The sequence below is a fragment of the Chiloscyllium punctatum genome, chromosome 1, assembly GCF_047496795.1.
Source record: "Chiloscyllium punctatum isolate Juve2018m chromosome 1, sChiPun1.3, whole genome shotgun sequence".
NCBI classification, from domain to species: domain Eukaryota; kingdom Metazoa; phylum Chordata; class Chondrichthyes; order Orectolobiformes; family Hemiscylliidae; genus Chiloscyllium; species Chiloscyllium punctatum.
The window spans coordinates 104,604,451-104,625,538 of NC_092739.1; the positions used below are offsets into that span (position 1 = coordinate 104,604,451).

The 21,088-nt window shown below is 39.9% G+C and overlaps 1 protein-coding gene across 6 annotated transcripts in view; it reads right to left on the reverse strand.

The window, feature by feature from the left end:
- rusc2 (RUN and SH3 domain containing 2) overlaps positions 1-21,088 on the reverse strand; it is a 140,139-nt gene that overhangs the window by 110,153 nt on the left and 8,898 nt on the right. For 5 of the 6 annotated variants that reach the window (XM_072571655.1, XM_072571649.1, XM_072571653.1 and 2 more), the window contains exon 2: positions 14,572-14,656. The gene's annotated coding sequence lies outside the window, so the exon portion shown is untranslated. Of the gene's footprint in view, positions 1-14,526; positions 14,657-21,088 lie in introns of all 6 variants that reach the window. The other variant, XM_072571652.1, reaches the window with a different exon arrangement.

Consider the following 21,088-nt stretch of genomic DNA (forward strand, 5'->3'; position numbering starts at 1 on the left):
ACATGCTTCCTATAGCAGGGAGACCAGAATTGATAGCAATATTCCAAAAGTTGCCCAAACAATGTCCTATATAGTCAAACCTGACTTCCCAACTCCTATAGTAAATGCAATGACCAATAAAGGCAAGTATACCAAACACCTTCTTCACTATCCTGTCATCCTTTGACTCCATTTTCAAGGAACTATGAACATGCTCACCCCGGGGTCTTTTTGTTCAGCAACACTCCGAGGACCTTACCACTAAGTGTATAAGTCCTGCTCTGATCTGCCGTTCCAAAATGCAGCAACTCATTAATCTAAATTAAACTCCATCTGCCACTCCTTGGCCCACCGGTTCATCTGATCAAGATCGTGTTGTAATCTGAAGTAACCTTTTTTACTGTCCACTACACCTCCAATGGTGTCATCTGCAAACTTATTAATCATACGTCCTATGTTCACATCCAAATCATTTATACAAATAACAAAACGTTGTGGACCCAGCACCAATCCTTGTGATACTCCATTGGTCAGAGGCCTCCAGTACTAAAACCAACCCTCCACCGGCCTTTGTCTTCTACCTTTGAGCCAGTTCTATATCCAGATGGCTAGTTCTCCCTGTATTCCATGTAATCTAACCCTGCTAACCCATGAGGACAATAAAGTTAGTGAGACATGATTTCCCATGCACAAAGCCGCGTTGCCTTCCCAAATTCAGTCCTTGCCTTTCCAAATACAGGTAGATGTAAATCCTGTCCCATAGGACTCCCTCCAACAACCTGCCCACCATTGTTGTCAGGCTCACTGGTCTATAGTTCCCTGGATTTTCCTTATCGCCTTTCTTCCTTAATAATTGATTCCAATACATTTCCAACAATAGATTCAAGCTAATTGTCTTAGAGTTACGTGCTTTTTGCTTCACTTGTCTTTTGAGTAGGAATGTCACATTAACAGGTTTTCGATCCTCTGATACTTCTCAAGAATCCAAGGACTTTTGGAAAATTACAACCAATGCATTCACACTCTCTGTAGCTACCTCTTTTAGGATTCTAAGATGCAAACCATCAGGAAGGGCCAGGGGACTGGTCTTCCTTTAGTCACATTAGTTTGTCGAATACAACTTCTCTCGTGATAATAATGGTAATTAATTCCTCCCCAGTATTCTTTAGCATTAACATCGAAATAAAGATAGCAGCAGGAGGTTGCCATTCGGCCCTTCACACCTGCTCCACCATTCATCATGATGGTGGCTGACTGATGGCCTAGGCTTGCTTTCTCCCCATAACCTTTGATCCCATTTGCCGCAAGTGCTATATCTAGCCACCTCTTGAATACATTCAATGTCTTGGTATCAATGGCACCCTGAGGTAATAATTTCCACTCCTTGGGTGAAGAAATGTCTTCTCACCTCCGTCCTAATGGCCCACCTTGAATCCTTAGACTGTGGCCCCCGGTTCTCGCCACACCCACCATCAGGAACATTCTCCTTGCATTTACCCGGTCTAGTCCTGTTAGAATTTTATAAGTCTCCATGAGATTCCCCCTCATTCATCTAAACTCCAGTGAAAACAATCCTAACCTCGTCAGTCAATCTTTCCTCGTAAGTCAGTCCCGCCATCCCGGGAATCAACCTGGTAACTTCACTGCAGTCCCTTAAGAGCAAGAGCATCCTTCCTCAGAAACTGAGACCAAAACTGCACACAATATTCTAGGTGTGGCATCACCAAGGCCCTGTAAAACTGCAACAACACATCCCTGCTCCTGTACTCAAAACTTCTAGCAATGAAGACCAACAGACCATTTGCCTTCTTTACTTCGTGCTGCATCTGCATGCTTATCTTCAGCGACTGAATAGGAAGTTTGAAGTACCTTCCACTGCACAAACTGATGCAAATAATTTGCTTCACTCCTGTCATTTCCTTGTTCCACATAACCGCTCCCCCATATTCATTCTTAAGGGGGCCTGTGTTCACTTTGACCTCCATTCTTTTTTATATGTTTAAAGAAGCTCTTACTGTGAGTTTTATATTTCTCACTTGTTTACCCTCGTAGTTTACTTTCTTATGTTTACATCCTTCTTTGCTGGATTCTGAATTTATCTCCAACTTCAGGTGATGTTTGCTTCCTTCTTTGCACTTTTCTTTCAAAATTAATGATCTTCTGAACTTACATGGTTAGTCATGGTTAGTTTAATCCCTCTTAAAATCTTTCCTCCTTTTTGGGATGTATGTTTTGCTAAATCTTGAATTACCTCATGAATGGCCGCCACTTGCTGCTTTGATGCTAGAATAGATGGGGTTGGATCCAGATCTGGTGACAGTTGGAGGACAGTAGCAGGGTGTGGTTTGCTGTGTAATTGGCATTCAGGTTAGAGATATTGTGACGTCTTGTCGGGTTCTGTCACCAAGGAGATGGAGGCGGCAGCTGAGAGGCTGGTGAGAATGGTTCAGGACTGGGGCTAGGGTTCAGCCAGACAGCAAGAGGATGCAGGTTACCATTTTTTTGCTGTGAGTTATGAATTACCTCCTTAAATGTCTGCCATTGCTTGCTTACAGTCATTCCTGCAAATCGATCCACCCAGTTCACTTTAGCTAACTCTATCCTCATTTCATTGTAATTCCCTTAATTTAAGTTAAACCCTGTTATATAACTCTCAAAGTCAATATTAAATTCTGTCATGTAATGATCACTACTTCCTCTGGAATCTTTTACTCTGAGATTATTTATTAAACCGGAGTCATTGCCAGATCCAAGATAGGATAAAGTGATGAAGGGCCAATGCCCGAATCGTCGATTCTCCTGCTCCTTGAATGCTGTCTGACCTGCTGTGTTTTTCCAGCACCGCACTCTTGATCCAAGTCCAAGATAGCTTGCTCTCTGGCTGGCTACATGACATAATGCTCTAGGAAACTAGCCCTAGTGTACTCTATGAATTTGTTGTCGCAGCTACCCTTTCTAATTTGGTTTACTCAATCAAATATAAAGATTAAAGTCACTCATAATTATTGTTCTGTTCTTTTTACATGCTCCCAGTATTTATTGATTTCTAGTCTTTCCTACAGAGTGACTATTCTACCATTCCACTACTCCTACCAATGTCTTTTTTCCCTTGTTGTTTCTCTACCTCCACCCAAATGATCATAATTCTAGCCTAGATCATCTCTCACAATTGTCCTAATACTGACTAACAGTACCACCCCAACATCTTTTCCACCTCTACTATCTCTCCAAAAGGTCAAATTTCCCTGAACATTAAGCTCTAGGATTTTGATTCTGTAATGGATAAGAAATCATATTAACTAACTTAGATTTGCACTGTCAGTTTATCTACCTTATCTATCTTATTAATGTTTTGTGCATTAATATTCAAAGTCTTGAAGTTTGTTCTATTATTGAATTTCCTGACACTTTTATGGTTCTTTCATGCAATATGACATTCACACATTTTGTCCCTTCTTTTTATTTTCTGGTAACAGTTAGTCTCATCACTGACCTAAAATCCTACCTTCTTCTTTACTTTTCATTTTCTTATTCCACTCCACCATACACCCTACCTCCAGCCCTGGTTATGTGATTAGACAGGACTCTGGTCTCAGCACGTTTCAGGGGGAACCCATTCCATTCCATTGGAACAGCTCCCTCTTTCCCAGCCCCGGTGACAATGCCCCATGAATTTGAACCCAGTTCTCCCACTATGAGATTCTCCATTAGAGTTGGTACAAGTAAATGCAAGATGTTTTTTTTCCATTGATCAAGTTCAGCTTACCAGGTGAAAATACAACTATGTGCAAAACTTTCCCAGCCTCTGAATGACTGGCAAAGGTGAGAAAATTGGGAAAATACAGTACTGCAAAAATGGAAAAATAAGATTCGGGATATCAAGGAAGAAAACTTCTGATTTTCTGCTTCATGTTTTTATAAATATATGACAATCTCATTAATGTGCGAAGGTTTTCATGCACTAACATGTTTTTTTTCTTTATTCATTCATGGCATGAGGGTGTCACTGCCTAGGCACCATTTATTGTCCATCCCTAATTGCTCAGAGAGCAGTTAAGAGTCAACCACATTGTTGTGTTTCTGGGCCAGACCAGGGAAGGACGGCAATTTACTTCCCTAAAAGGCATTAATGAACTAGATGGGTTTTTCCAACAATTAATTCATGGTCATTATTAGGCTCTTGATTCTAGAGTTTTTTTAAAATGGAATTCAAATTCCATCATCTGCTATGGCTGGATTTGAACCCAGGTCCCCACACCATAATCGGATTTCTGGATTAACAGTCTAGTGATAATACCACTATGCCAACATCTCCCCCCAAATCCAATCTAAGGAAACTGCCATCCTTACCTGGTCTGGCCTACATGCAACTCCAGGTGAGATCTAATCTCACCACATTTATAGTTATTTTTCAATTGATAATTGGGTGTTAACACATGCAAGGACATTTGAAGAGGACACTCAAGACTGCATACCTCTGCCAAGGGGTGTGAGTAGTTCCGATACTCCTGTTAAGGCACATGTACACATAGATGTGCAGTTATTATTACACATTACTAAGTTGTTCCTCTTCAGAAAACATGCAATTGATAAAATGTAAATGAATTGACTGATTTTCTTTTATTCTGAACAGAGGAGATTGAGCATTATATTTTTAAAAAGATACAGTAGCCATGGCGGGATGTAATGGAGCTTTATCAAACTGGTACCTACATTCCAAGGGTGAAACCATAAAGAAAGGTCAAGGTTATGCTTCCAATTTAAAAAGTTGAGTGCTGATTTAACCAAGGATTTCAAGAAATTGAGGGAAGCAGATAGATGCTTATCTACACCATTTCCACTTGTTGTATAACTTTTGAACTGAATCAGCTCTTCTTATGCTGGACTATCCTATAATATTTTGTTACTAAATTGACATTCAGGAGAATTATTCTCTCTCTTGTTAATCTTTTAGGCTTAATATATTTGCAGAATCTCTCTGGATTCTGCTTTGCCCAATCTGCCAAAGCTTTCTCATGTCCCCCTTTCGCCTTCCTGATTTCCCTCTGAAGTGTTCTCCCACACCCACTATACTCCAGGAATTCACTTGATCCCAGTTGTCTATACCTGACATATGCCTCCTTTTTCCTTGACCAAAACCTTAATATCTCTAGTCATCCAGTGTTCCCTACTCCTGCCAGCCTTGCCTTTCACACAAACAGGAACACGCTGGCCCTAAACTCTCATTAGCTCATTTTTGAAAGTCTCCCATTTGTCAATCAGCCCTTTAACCTGCAAATAGTCTCTGCCAATTAACTTTTGAAACGTCATGTCTAATACCAACGAAATTGGCCTTGCTCCAATGCAGAACTTTAACTTGTGGCCCATGCCTATCCTTTTCCATTATTTTATAACTAATAACATTAACCAGTAAGTTACTGGCCCCAAAGTGCTCCTACACTAACCATTCAGTCAGTCATTTGCTCTGTTTTATTTCTCAGGAGGTGGTCAAGTCTTGCCTCTTCTCTAGTTGGGCCATCTACATATTGATTGAGAAAGTTTTCTTGAACACACTTAACAAATTCCTCCCCATCTAAGCTTGTAACACTCTGACAGTGTCAGTCTATGTTTGGATAGTTAAAGTCCCCTATCATTACAACCCATTACTTTTTAAGCTATCTGTGATCTCCCTTCATATTTGCTCCTCAATTTTCTGCTGACAGTTGAGGGGGACTATAGTACAATCCCATCAAAGTTATCACCTCCTTCCTATATCACAGTTCCACCCATATAGCATCACTGAACAATCCCTCAGGAATATCCTAAGTACTGCCATGATATTTTCCCTAATCAAAAATGCCACCAATCACTCCTCTTTTACCTCCCCTTCTATTCTGCCTATAGCATCTGTATCCCGGAACACTGAGCTGCCAGTCCTATCCTTCCCTCAGCCATGTTTCTGTTGTAGCTATGATATCCCAGTCTCATGTTCCCATTCATGTCCTGAGTTTATCAGCCTTATCTGTGAGGTGTCTTGCAATGAAATAAATGCAGTTTAATTCATCAGTTTTCTCTCATTCCCTGCTGTGCTTTTGCCTGCTCTTCCTATTTAAACTTGCTCTCATTAACTCCTGTAATGTCCTCAATCTTTTCTCGTATCTCACTATTGTTTAGGGTGCCATCTCCTTGCCTTGTATGGTAGCTTTAAGTGATTCATGCACGAGGATCCTTAAATCCCCTTTCTGCAGTCTTTCTCCACTTCAATAATAATCAGGTCCCTTTACTCTTTCTGCCAGAGTAGAGAACATCCTATTTTCTCACATTATATTCTATCTGCCAAGTTTCAGTCCACTCACATAACCTGTTTAGCAGTCTTTAAATGTTTCCCCTTAGAGAATATGTTAATGGGTATGAACACATGAACATTGGGAATACAATTGAAAATTGTGAACTTGGAATAAGGCTATACATCAGGATACAATTAAGTATGGCTGCTGTAGTGATAACTGAGAAGCTACAGGATTCATTTCCAGGATGAATGGTATGGCAGAAGCGATCAGCCATCAAGATTAGACTGAATATGTGAATGAACTAAAAAGGTATGGAGGCATACAAGAACAGGACAGGTACGTTTAACTAGGACAATGAAGAGTATACAACAACAGCATGGTTAAATTGAATAGTCTCTTTTCAGATATTGCCCACGATAGAGGCATAGTTTTCGAAAATGGAGCTGCAAATGGCTAAGCTCACAACACTGCCTTCAGAAATCACAAACATTTTTCATCAACCATGTAGCCCCCTTTCACTTAGAACTTAGAAATTACTTAGCATCTCTACAGTGTGGAAGTAGGCCATTCAGCCTATCGAGTCTATATCGACCCTCCAAAGAGCATTCCACCCAAACCCACCACCACACCATCCCTGTAACCTTGCATTTCCCCTGGCAAATCCACCCAACCTGCACATCCCTGGATACTCAGGGCAATTTAGCATGGCCAATCCACCTAGCTTGCACACCTTTGAACTGCAGGAGGAAACCAGAGCATCTGGAGGAAATCCACGCAGAGAGGGGGAAAATGTGCAAACTCCACACAGACAGTCATCCAACGCTGGAATCAAACACAGGTCCCTCATTCTGTGAGGCTGCAGTGCTAACCACTGAGCCACTGTGCAGCTTGGGAGAGGAAATTTCTTCACTAGTATGTTTGAGATTGATTTGAATGCAATTGCCACAGGTTAAAGTCAAAACCTATGAAACATTATGAAAAAAAAGGTGTGACCCTTTAATGCTCATACAGGACATTTCATTTTAATGATAATGCTAAATTCAGTAGAATTTAAAGCAGATTGAGTATATGAGTGCCAAAGGCTAGACATTTATGTGCTTTCCAATTGGATGCTATAACATTGAAACATCAGGGTCATGAATCATTTAAATGCATGCCTGGAAATTTCTCAATTTGAGTCACAAGATGCCAACCTGATGTTGGTCTTGGTGGCTGTGTACGTAATCAGACTAAAGCTGACAGGATTTGTCTTTCAGTTAATTAGTTTAACAAGTCCAATTTCAACTAAGAACCCTCCACAGCAGCCTTACTGGCAATCTTTCTTATTTTTCAATGCATTGAACAAAACCTTTGAATTTCACCAATGCTGAAGCAAAAATCCTCAATCCAGTCATGTAAGTTTGGAAAGGCTCAATTTTGACAATTTGTAGAATATAGCGAAAGAGAAACCATTAGCTGCAGTTGAAGACCATGGATTTGATGGCAATTTATTGACTTGGCTAGAAAATTGGCTGAGCGGCGTGAGACAGATTGGAGTTAATGACAATACTCTAATTGGCAGGATGTAGATAGCAGTGTCCCACAGGGACTTCAGCATTTCACCATATTTATTCAAGACAGATGATAAGACAACTGGTTGACATCCTTTCATCTATGTGAGATGATGAGATTGTAGGCCGAACTAGCCAATTCTGGAATGGCTGTGTCCTCCAGAAATGTCACTTGTGAAGGGTACTGCATGATGATTGCTGCTGATATTTGTTGAGCAGTTAGCATCAGCTTTGGAGCTTCTGAAATCACAGGGCAGTGAGTGACAAACATCTGCCACAGCTGGTATTTTCATTTGCATTGATTGTCAACCAGTGTTCCCCATTTGCTGTGATTGATATCGAAAATGTTTATGTTTTCTTTTCATAACATCCTTGAATCAGAGCTTTGGGTGTCTTGCCATGGGTTACCTCCCATATAGCATATCCTTGAGCAAATGGCCATCTCGCTTACTATACAAATCTTACTGAAGATAACAAAACTTCCTTCCCTTGATTATCACTACCATATTTGGCACATTTACCCTGTAAAGAATAAGTTCATTTCTGATGTATTCTTAGTTCGTGATGCCAAGAATTCTGTGCATGCTGCACTTTTACCTTGGCTTTCACACATATTGACAGCTTTCAATATCTGAATAATATAGAAGATCAATTATTAAATTTAATGAAAACACAAAGATAAATGCATACAGAAGTCATGCAGATGGAAGCTATAATTTGCGAAGAGACACTGATGGTTTTATCTATATCAAATAAATTCAATATAGATAGAAAGGGAGTGCTCAATAAATGGCAGAACACTATGAAGCTCAGAGGGACAAAAGGAGTAGCAGGATCTTTATGTATTTGTCCACAATCCCTGAAGGTGTACAGCAAGCAAGATGGCCTCATACACAAGAATACACCAGCAGGACACCCAATGCTCCAAAGGTATCAGGGCAAGTTAATTTTGCCAACTTGGGTTGCAAACAACTGTGCTAAACTTACAGAATGGTAATTACAAAGCAATGAGAGCACAACTCTGCCCTGTGATCAGACGGCAGAATCTCAGAATAAGGGATTGCACATTGAAGATAGCCGACGAGGAATTTCTTCTCTTAGAGGGAAGTGAATCTGTGGAAATATTTATCAGAGAAGCCTATTAGGGCTGTGTCTTTAACTATATTGAAGGCCAAGATACATCTTTAATCAGTAAAGGAATCATGGGTTATAGGGAAAAAGGTAGGAGAATGGATTTGAGGAATATCAAATCAGTCATGAACTCATTGAATGGTGGAACAGACTTGACAGGGCAAACAGCCTACTTGTGCTCGATATCTTTATGGTCTTAACCAAAACTACCTTCCACTTTATTAGGTATGACTCTCACAAGTAGAGACATTCCCCCTCCTCCATTCCCATTGATCCCAATTTTGCTACAGCTCTTTAACCCCATATTTGAATAAGTATTGCCCTGGTGTCAGGGGACAGTTATTCTTATCACATCTCTGGAGTTCAGACCTTTTGTCCACATGTGCCCAAGACTGTATGAACACGGCAGCCTTGCAGCTTTGAGAGCAGATATATGAGGAATGGCATACCTACAATTTTCCATCCAAACCAGTCACAATCCAGTCTTCGAAATATCCAGTTCTTTCAGTATCGCTGCCTATGTCCCCTGCAGACTCAGTGTTGTCCTGACTACTTGCCTTTTCACCTACTTTTGTGTCATCTGCAAACTTGATAACAGAGGAACCTCGATTATCCAAATACCAATTATCTAAAAATTGGATTATCCGAAGGACAGCTCTAGGTCCTGATGGAAACATTACATCAGAGACGTGATTGTAAGTGGAGTGCAAGATGGATCTAACTCGCTTCAAATTAATAGAAACACAGTAAGACCATGTTTTGGAAATGGAAACACAAACCAACTCTTCAAATCCAAAACAACCTCAGGAATAATTAAAGGTATGGCAGCCAAACAATTATGCCACTGAATACATGCCCAAGGGTTGTTAGCTCAAGCCTCCATCACAGAGAATTTCAGATTAAATTTCACAGTTTAAGACACTGCAATACTCCAAGAGGACGGTGGAGAAGCAGTGTTGTGTTCGAGCTTCTGGTCCAAGGCTGGTCCACCTTTGTCTACTTTCTTTGTTTCTTTTTTCTCTCTTTTTACTTTTGCTGTTTTCCTTTTTGTTCCCCTCTTTAAAAGCCTTTTTCAGTATCTTCAGCAGGGTGACTGCTGACTCAGCCTCTTGAGCATGTGTGGCAGCAGTGGCAACAGGTCAAAGTGAGCCCAGCAGCATGGAGGAGAGACTGAGCCCTACTATTCAAGATAGCAGCACCAGCACGTTATCCTCCTCCACTCCAGGCCAACCAAGTTCTTTTTTTTTCTCCCTCTCTCCTTTTCATCTCTTTTTCTTTTTCTTCTTACTTTCATCTTTCTGACATCAAGGGGAGGCCAGAGTGGTGTTGACAGTGACTAGAGTGGGGATTCCTGGCCGCAGTAGGCCCAGAGTGGGAACATTGCTGAGACCTGGCATTAGTTTTGCAGTCATGTTTGGGACCTGGCCGATGAAGATGAACTCCATTTAAGTATTTTCTTTCTTTTGTATGTCAAAAGACACCGATTGTGATGACAGAACACTTTTCACTGTATTTCCCTATGTATATGTGACAATATATCATTCATTCATTCATTCCTATTTTCAACTCATCCTGTTCAGAGATGATATGACACACCACCCTCTAGAGCAGGTGTGTCTTGAACACAGGCCTCCTGGCTCAGAGGTAGGGATACTATTACCACTACACCATAACAACATTCTACTATTGCTTTCCCTACTACTGAGCAGCTAACCAGAGTCTGCCCACTGAAGCAGCTGCTCATGACCGCCTGGAATGCTGCATTTTAAAATTAATTAGGAAACTAGATTGGAACGGAGTTTTCTTGTATATATACGCAATGTGAAAACATATTCTAATATGTAAGCTGTGGGTATGATATTCCTATGACTTTTACAACTGCATTATGTGCTAATCACTTAGCATCCAATAATTTTGGCATTTTGCTGTTAAAGGAGATTATTATAAAATGTGTTGTTGTGATCTAATGATCTCAACTGATCATTTTCAAAAATGGAAACCTCTGGATTTAGAAGGCATGAATAGTGAGTCAGCAAACAGGATGGGCGTGAGGAGCTTGAATTCTCGTCAAGATATGTGCCAAGTATTCTAGCTCTCCAGTTTTCAAATCTTCCATATGTGGTCTTCAGAGAACAGCTGTTACACAAAAATACCCTCAATAGTTTTCAACAGAGAAGCCTACACAGGGTTTGAAATTAACAAGGACCCAATTGTTGTCAGCTCAGAAGCATTAGCATCTTATTGGAGACCTTAACTGTTTCAAGTACTATTTCCAGCCAAGCATTTTTAATGTTGCCAATTGCAGCTTAGAATACGGAATCCAGACAGACAAACTTTCAGCCTGCTTAAATTATTTAGTCTGAGCTTCTGCAAAAGCGAACGTCTCTACCATTATAAAACTCAGGTTTTGTAAATATACACAGCTGTTATCTTCATGTAGGATAGCAAAGGTACATCAGATCTAACCACCAGTCTGTTTCCTGGTGGCCATTTATCACCATTTTCTTAATCTTCACTGCAACTATCTATCACTGGACCTAAAAAATAGCAGAAAATGGAGTATCAGCATAGAGACATTATTTAATATTGATCAGCCAAAACAAAACAATTCACTTTTCACTTCTGTCTTTATTTGCTAATTATTTGATAGGTCTTAATGGTAAAGGCTACAACTTTTTTTAGTAAAATAGGGAAAATGCTATTTGCAAAATGAGGTTTTAATTAATCATTAAGCATTTTCAATGCTTCTATTTTTTGAAAATCTCCCTTTTTTAGGTCTGGAATCACTTGATTGCTCCCAAACCATTTTCAACTGAAAAAAAGCAAATAACTACTTTAGATTTTATTTTAAGATAATGGACTAAGCCTTTAATAAAGCTCTGGTCCAGTATCTCTCTAAAAGCAACTGCTGTTGTTTGGTGTAAACTTTTGCTTGCAATGGCAAAACTAAAAATCAGATAGATTAGATTACTGTGATAGTCAGCTATCACAGAGATTCAAGAATTTATAAATCAACCTGGATCCATAGCTGCCTTTCACTCTGGACACTGCTCTTCACGAATACCCAAACACACCCAAGTGATGGAAATCAACTCCGATGAATTGTGAGAGGTCCTCAAGAAGCAACTACTCTGAAAATTTAAAAGATCAAATCATCTGAAGGATCAAGAACAACTGAATCTTTGGATACAAACTTTCTTGCAAGTATGTGAACAACTCAAGGACAAACAGTTTGGTGACTAATTGGACTGACATCAAATGTAAGGAAAAGTTTAGGACAACACTGCAATAAATACTATTTTCTATTTTCATCCATGAAGTCCAGTATATTTGCAATATAACATACAAACAAGTTTCTGTTACCAAGAACATCAAGACATGCATTTATGAGTGGTGCCAGCAGGATCTGGGTGAGGTCCTGAATGAATACTTTGTATCACTATTCATGAAGAAGAAGGACATGGTGGTTAGAAAGTCTACAGAGGGGTATGTTGATATTCTGGGGCATGTCATAGGAAAAAAGGTGTTTGGTGTTTTGAAAAGCATTAAGTATACAAATCCCTCGCACATGATGGGATCTATCCCAGAAGCAGCCACTTCCCCAGGAAATGTGGTAGAATCATTGGCCTGCAGGTGAGATTCAGACATCGTGGTTTCAAGTCCTCCCTCCCCAGCATATGCGGGCCAAATGTCCAAGCAATTGAAAATAAGCTGTATGAACTTAAAGCTAGACTCCTCTCCAAAAAGAGAATTGAAAGGCTGCTGTGTCTTCAGTTTAACAGAGGTATGGTTTATTCCTGCTTCACCTGGCTGTGCCTTATAACTGGAGGGTTTCTCAATTCACTGCATGGACAGCACAGTGTCCTTAGGTAGGGCAAAGGGGTCTGCCTCCTAATGAACATCTCTTGGTGCTTGGATGTAATGACCTTAATGACCCTCCCAGACCTGGATTATCTAATGGTGAAATGTCATCCCTATTACCTGCAGGGGGAGTTTACTTCTGCTATCCTAACAGCAGTTTACATCCCACACCATGAGGAAGTGAAGAGTCCACCTAATGACACATACACTGCCACAAATAGCCTTGAGATGCAATACTCTGAGGTCTTCTTCATCGTAACCGGTGACTTCAATCATGCCAACCTCAAGAGTGTGCTACCAAGATACCATTAACACATCTCCTGTCCCACCAGAGACACAAACACCCTTGATCATTGCAACAAAGCCAAAGATGCCTACCATTCCATCCCCCACCCGCATTTTTGGTAAATCAAACAAGAAGGCAATGCCCCTTCTCCTGGCTTACAAGCATTAACTGAAGCTTAAGGATCAGCGCAGAAAGTCATGCAGTGTTGATCTGAGGTAGTGGATGACCTCCTGTGTGACTGTTTCAAATCGGTGGACTGGTTCAGAGTCAAGAATTCCGTGGCCAACCTAAATGAGCACACCAACACTGTCACAAACTTCATCAGTAAGGGTGTAGAGGACTGCATGCCAAAGAAGCTAATCAGAGGTCCAGGTCGGATATGTTTAAGTCAGGTGACCCTGGCATATACAGGAAATCTAGATGCAATCTTCACAAAACCTCAGCGATGTCAAGGGAAAATACTAGACTAAAGTAGAGCCCCAGACCAATCATACAAACATGTTGACTATGGCAAGACTTCCACAATATAATGGGCTTCAAAGCAAAGTCAAGTGGAACTGCTAACAACAATGCATCCCTCCCCAGTGAGCTCAATACATCCTATGCTCGTTTTGAACAGAAGGTCAGTGAAATGATGCCACCTGAGCCAACAGCCTCAGGTGCACCCATACCCACAGTTCCTGCATTAGATGTCAGATTAGCCTTCTCAAAAGTGAGCATATGGAAAGCGACTGCCCTGGCCATGCATGCGGAGTGGACTTGATGGGCCGAATGGCCTTACTTCCACTCCTATGTCTTATGGTCTTATGCACAGATCCTGTACTGTTCCATTCTCAGAAATATTGTGCATGATAAAGTTGTTTATTTCTGGCATTTAGAGATCTAGTAGTTAGTTCAAGCACAAATTTGGATTGGAAGAAATCTTCATGCAATTTTCTATAGAACTATTTGTTACAAAACATAACGGCAACCTATGTCCTTTTATTTAAAAATACTGACAGCCGTCTTGCTTGTATATGCCAAATACTTGTAATATTGGTAATCTGTTTTGAAACATGAGTCCACTAACAACAAAGATTACAATTCGGTGCAGAGTACAAGTACCTAAATTCAACAAACAACCTTGAAAAACACTTTTCAACAAAACAAACTGGATAATAACATTTGACATGATGTTTCTTTTACTTAATTCATAACACGCTAGTGAAGTTATTACTCTTTTGAATTCTAGGGACTTTTTAATAACAAGTCAACTGTGCACATACACATACAAGGAGAGCACAATTCATAAATTTGCCTCACTGGGTACAGTGCAAAGTTCTTCGGAATTTCATCTGCATTGTTTATGCTTAAAAGATTGACAAGTAAAAACTTAAAACATTTCGGAGATTTTCATCAACTGTGCAATCTATTATCAAGCAAATACAGAAACAATGAAGTAGGGAACTACCTCCTTCCTTCATTTTGATGATTCATTTGTGTTTGGTAATCTCACCTCAATCTGGACAGGGATTCTATCAAAGATCTCCCAGCCAGGCATCCAATGCTACATCATTGTAATACTGTAGACCACTTTGTATCTGAAAGACAAAAACAAATAACTTTATGTGTAAACCTACAACAAATGGAATTATCTCTAATGAACAGTCATCCCTTATCTTTATCGAGACAATCTGACATTTTAGCAATTTTTATTTTTAGTACAATTTTCCAGTATTCTTGACATCATTCATACTTAAGTGGCAGCTCAGGTTACTTCCAAGTTTTCTCTAATTACATCCAAAGTTAGACCATAAGACACAAGAGCAGAAGTGGGCCATTAAGACCAACAAGCTCTCCTACCATTCAGTGAGATAGTGATTGATCTGATAATCCCCAACTCCATTTTCCTGCCTTATCCCCATAACTTGGTTATTCCGTTAATCAGCTTTGAATATACTCTAAAACACACCCCTTTCCTGTATAGAATTGCACAAATTCACTACCCTCAGGAAAAAGTCTCTTCATCTCCAACTTTAATGGGTCTAATGGCAAGTAGATGTGGTACCAAATAGAACTGGTTTCATTTACCCTTTCCTTTGACCATTATTGACAATACAAAGAAGCGGATTCCAATGTTTCGACAACTCAAGGGACTTGCACTATTCATCCAGCCTTGAACGATAGCCAAGCAAACACTCCAACAATTATTTCCCCAAGTTGCTTTTCCAGTCATGAAGCTTAAGTTACGAGCTTTTCCAAAACTACTATTTTGAATTCCTTGTTGAAGCTAATGCTGATCTTTTAAAAACAAGTTAGCTTTATAGAACTAAAACCAAAATCCTTTACTTTAGAATCCAAATGCCTAAACAACAATAACATTAATCTTTTATCACAGGTTGTAAACGCTTGTTCAAAGGCATGTCAGGAGTCACTTCCAATGGTGGGGGATATCATGGGATCTTATTGAATAGTTAATGCACAGCTCAATTTGTGCTGTCCTGCCATGGCTGGTTTGCTTCAATGGATGTTTGGAGCATAGAGAGTCATCTCTCAGCAATTCACTATCAGTAGAGGAATCAAGGATTACAGGGAGAAGATATGAAAATTGACATGAGGAATGTCACATCAGCCATGGTCTTATTGAATGGCAGAGCTTACTCCTGCTCCTATTTCTTATGGTCTTGTAAGTCACTAATCTTGTATTTTATTCTTTCATGGGGAACAGGTGTGCTAGCAAGGCCAGAATTTGTTGTCCATTCCTAATTGCAAATTGAACTGAGTGGCATACCCACTCTTTTCAAAGGGCAATTAAGAATCAACCACATTGCTGGGGGTCCAAAGTTACATGCAAGCCAGATTTCCTTCCATGAAGGGCATTATTGAAGCAGATGGGTTTTTACAGCAGTCAATGATAATTTTCCAGCACCATTACTAAGACTTATCTTAACACTCAGATTTCTTTATTAATTAGCGAAGCCATTAACCAGGGCCACTGTATCTCTGTGGACAACCAATGCACCAGACAAGCTAAACTCAATCAAAGGCGATACCAGTCGTTTGCGATAAAAGCTAGAAAGTAAGGGTCATGGCACTTGCCCTTACCAATAACCCTCTTCAGGTTGTTGATGTACGAAATACAGCTGTGATCAACATATAACTTACAAGTCTCAAGGCCGACACAGTTGTGTTACTCAAAGTATATCCGTTAAAGAGAAATATCAAACATTCTTCTGGCAGGGAAAAACTCAAAAGGCAACATAGGAGCATGGAGTGGGTTTTGCACCACTCAGAACCAGTTCACTCTGGATGACTGAAACCTCCCATAGAAGGCTCAGAGAGAATTCTTATCCTTCACTTGTCAACAAGCCTGGATCAGATTAATTCCATTGTGCATCTATAACCCTGAAACCCAGCTCCATCTCAGATGCCAAGAATCAATTCTATACTCCCATCAATAGAATTACCAGCACCAACGAACTGTACCTCCTAAGGGTCTTCAATTCAAGAATTGATATCAATTACATAGTTTGGCCATCATGTATAGGGCAATAGGGAATCAGCAGGAGGAATTTATGTATAATTTTCAGTTCTAGGTAGACTGAGCACTAAAGTTGAAATCAACTAGAAGAAAGTGAGGTCTCAATAAGCACTAAAGCTGTATGCTATCCTCGATTCGAGTAGGTAGCTAAAGAGGTTTATGGAGTTATGAATAAGACCTAGTAATCATACACCACCATGACATGGCAAAATATCTCAAAGGAACATCACAGTGACATATACTGTCAAAAATTGAAACAAAGCCAACAAAGGAGACACATTGGGAAATACCAATAAAGGCATGTTGTAAGCAGCTTCAAACTAGACTACTGGGACAAAAAATGTGAAGTACACAAGGGCATAACTGGAAGGAACAAAGACCTTCCAGAGAATTGTAGGAATTAAGGAAGGAGATTATAAATAAAAAGGGAAGGGAAAGCTGGGGAGGGATGTGAACAAAAGTTGAGAATGCTATATTTAATGTGGTGCACCAAGTAGATGGTATGCATTGCAGCCACTATGCGCTGGTGCTAAACTGAGTGGATTGTGAATGTGGTGTATGGGTTACCAATTGAACAGGTGATTTTGTCCTAGATAGATTCAAGCTTGAGCTGTTGGAGTCACAACCACCCATTTTATCATATTGCTGACTTTCATGTTTTGCAAAGGATAGATAGACACTACGGACAGAAGGCAAGTTACTCACAGCAAAATCTCGAACCTCATCTGTGCTTATTCAAGAAAAACCAGCATGGAATTGTTAAAGGCAAGTTGTATTCAACTAAAGGTTATGTTTAAGACCAACCACCACTGGGTGCAGCACCATGCATGCCTGTGCAGAATTACAGCATGGTAGGTTATGTCACTACAAAGTGAATGAACTACAGCTTCACAAGTGAAACCACTTTGTAAACTCATACAATGAATTTGTGACACAAGTGTTATGAACTAGGCCAGACCACTCAAAACATTAAGAAGGTAGCCCCAGACCATAACTTTGCAGTTTGTTTTGGTAAGTGTACAGTGCGAATTACCCAAAGTAAGATAACTAGGTTGACTACTAGATTTTAAAACAGACAAGAATTTATTCACAAAATTACACAATGAAACACAAAGAACAGAATAAGGAACCCCTACAGAACTCAACCGATCTAACTAGACTTCATTATGCTGTTCCGAATATACACAACAGTCTCAATTAGCAAACTCGTGTTAAAAACCAGTATAAATGGTACACATGCTTACAGGTTGAAGTTGGGGAGAGAGAGAGAGAGAGAGAGAGAGAGAGAGAGAGAGAGAGTTTCCACACAGCTCCCTGCTGAACTTCTCATCAGTTCAAGACTGAACTAAAACTGCTCAGCTCAACTAGAGAGCGGACCACTTCCCTTTCATTACACTGGTCATTTCTAAAGCATGGCCACTTTGGCCTGAAGTCTCATCTGTTTACATATAAACAAAAGGCCTCTCCAAATCCTTTTCAACTCTGTACCAAACCAGACTGATCGGAGTCCGGCTCAGGCTACCCATAGTAAGCAGTAGATATAAAACAAAGAACTGTGGATGCTGGAAACCTGAAAACAAAAGCAGAAATTGCTGGAGAAACACAGCAAGTCTGGCAGCATCTACAGAGAGAAACAGAGTTAGTGTTTCAAGTCCAGTGACCCTTCTTCAGAAACGCAAGGAGAAGGAAGATAAACTGAAGAATGTAATTCTAAAGGAGATGTAAGAAAGAGACTGAGGTTGGACAAATTATTGAAGGTGGGTAAAAAGGCATACAGGATCCTGGATTTTACAAATAAGAACACAGGCTAAGAAAAGAAAGAAAGAAAGTAACAATGAATATTTTTAAAACATTGTCTTGGCCTGTTGGAAATTGGAATCCTTTTTAAAACTATGTTCTCTTAGTGTTCTATATTTAGTATATCCTGCATAAGTTTTCATTTATTTGTCTTACAGGAAAATTAGCTTTCTACAAATTAAACAAAAAATGTATCAGGTGCCACACTACTAAATCACAAATGTAATGTTTTATTCATTTGTGGGATGTGTGCATCACTGGTTGGACCAGCATTTATTGCCCATCCATAGTTGCCCTTGCAAAGGTGATGATGAGCTGCATTCTTGAGCTGATGTGGTCTACCTGCTTCCACATATAAGTCAATAATATTGAGTAAAAGCATGATATTGCACTATGGTTATTAGAGGATTTGAAAGTTATAAGAATGGAAGGCCAAGACCTAGCCACTAAAGGATCTCTTCCTACTGCCAATGGTATTTTGTCAGCAGCAAAGAGAAACTAATATCTGTCGTCCTTATGATAGAATTCCAATAGCTATTGCTGTCACATGGGAGAACCATGAAAGTAAGTTTTCATTCTTAGAAAGAATAAGAACTAAATTTGGAACAGAAGTAGACAAGGGGACAACAATCATCCTGGCATCACGAGCAGTTGCCCATGATCATTGGCCGAGAGAGTTTAGATGCGTGATTGACACTGTATAGAATAGCAACCCCAAAAATAAAAAATATCAACAGTGCCATCAGCAGTGGGATATCACAGACATTGAGGTTTTATTTTGAGATGCAGCAATCTTAGATTGTAATTAAACATTGTTGAATAATTCTCAAGTAAACCAATGTCTTGGGGCGGTACAGTGGCACTGTAGTTAGCACATCAATTCTAAGTTCCATTCTAGCCTCGGTGACTGTCTGTGTGGACATTCTCCCTGTGTCTGCATGAGTTTCTTCCAGGTGCTCCAGTTTCTTCACACAGTCCAAATATATGCATATTACATGGATTGGCCAAACTGACATGTTAAATTGAATCGTAAGTGTTCAAGGATGTGCGGGCATGGTGAGTTAACAATGGTAAATATGTACTGGATTAGTGGTGCTGAAAGAGCACAGCAGTTCAGGCAGCATCCAACTGAACTGCTGTGCTCTTCCAGCACCACTAATCCAGTATTTGATTTTTAGCATCTGCAGTCATTGTTTTTACCTCAATGGTAAATATGTGTTAACTGGGATAGGATGGGATGTTCTTCGGAAGGGCACTGCAGACTCGATGGGCCAAATGGCCTCTGTATACATTGTAGGGATTGAGGGTGATTTAGCAGTTTGGATAAGAAATTGGCTAGCTGAAAGAAGAGAGAGGGTGGTGGTTGGTGGGAAATGTTCATCCTGGAGTTCAATTACTAGAGATGTACTGCAAGGATCGGTTTTGGGGCCACTGGTGTTCGTCATTTTTATAAATGACCTGGATGAGGCGTAGAAAGATGGGTTAGTTAGTAAATTTGCGAATGACACTAAAGTCAGTGGAGTCGTGGTTCAGAGGTGACTTAATAGACATACAAGATGATCAGAGGATCAGATAGGGTGGACAGTGAGAGCCTTTTTCCTCAGACAGTTGATGACTAGCACGATGGCTAGCTTTGTACTGAGTGTGATTTCAGAGGTAGGTTCTTGACCCAGTGAGTACGAAGGGCATGGAATGTCCTGCCTGCAACAATAGTAGACTCGCCATACTGGAAGGGCATTTAACTGGTAATTGGATAAATATAAGAATGATAATGGAACAGTGTAGATTAGATGGGCTTCAGATTGGATTCATGGGTGAGTGCAACATCAAAGACCAAAGGGTCTGTATTGCACTGTAATGTTTTAATGTTCCATGTGATTTTGTGTTTGCTAGAGATAGCTGTTTCCTAAAAACTTTGATTCTGAAAATCAATGCAGCTGGAACAAAAGAGTGATGCGAATTACAAGTCTATTCTTTTATAGACTCGATGAATACTCAGAAAGGCAAGATCAAACTTTTAAAAAGTCCATAATAAAGTGGACTTCCTCCACCATATGTGCAATGTACAGCTGAATAATAAAAAAAGACAAGGAGTCTTGGGAACAAGTTATAAAAGTTACACATTCAATGAAAATAGGAGATGGAAACATGCAATGAGGTACACTATTAAAGAAACAAAAACATTTGAACAAGACAGAGTTACACGCAGAGAATGTGAAATTCAACAAAAATAGAGGATAAGTAAATTAGAGAATTAATTCAACCAAAAACAAACTTGCTTCCCCTGAAGCAGACCACATCCCTTATATAGCCAAACTTTAAGATCTCCAGACAGAAATTAGTCAAGAATGAGCAGTTATTTATGTATTCTCAGCTAGTAGGAAAAAGTGACCTTGATACATGTTAAGAAAGCAAGTGCAAGAATGGTTTCCCTGGTGATTTCAGGCATTGTTGTGACAGTGTAGTTGAAAGTAAACCCTTGCACAGTGAAGCAAAACTGGTTTGTGTGATCACAAGAGCCATGGCAAAAACTAAGCTAGAGAGAGACAAAAAGGGAACATTGGGTACAGTTAAAGAGGAGTTCACAAATAATCCAGGTCCATAAGATCAGAAGACATAGAGGCAGAAATTAGGGAATGAGTCTGCTCTGCTATTCAATCATGGCTGATAACTTTCCCAACCCCATTCTCCCACT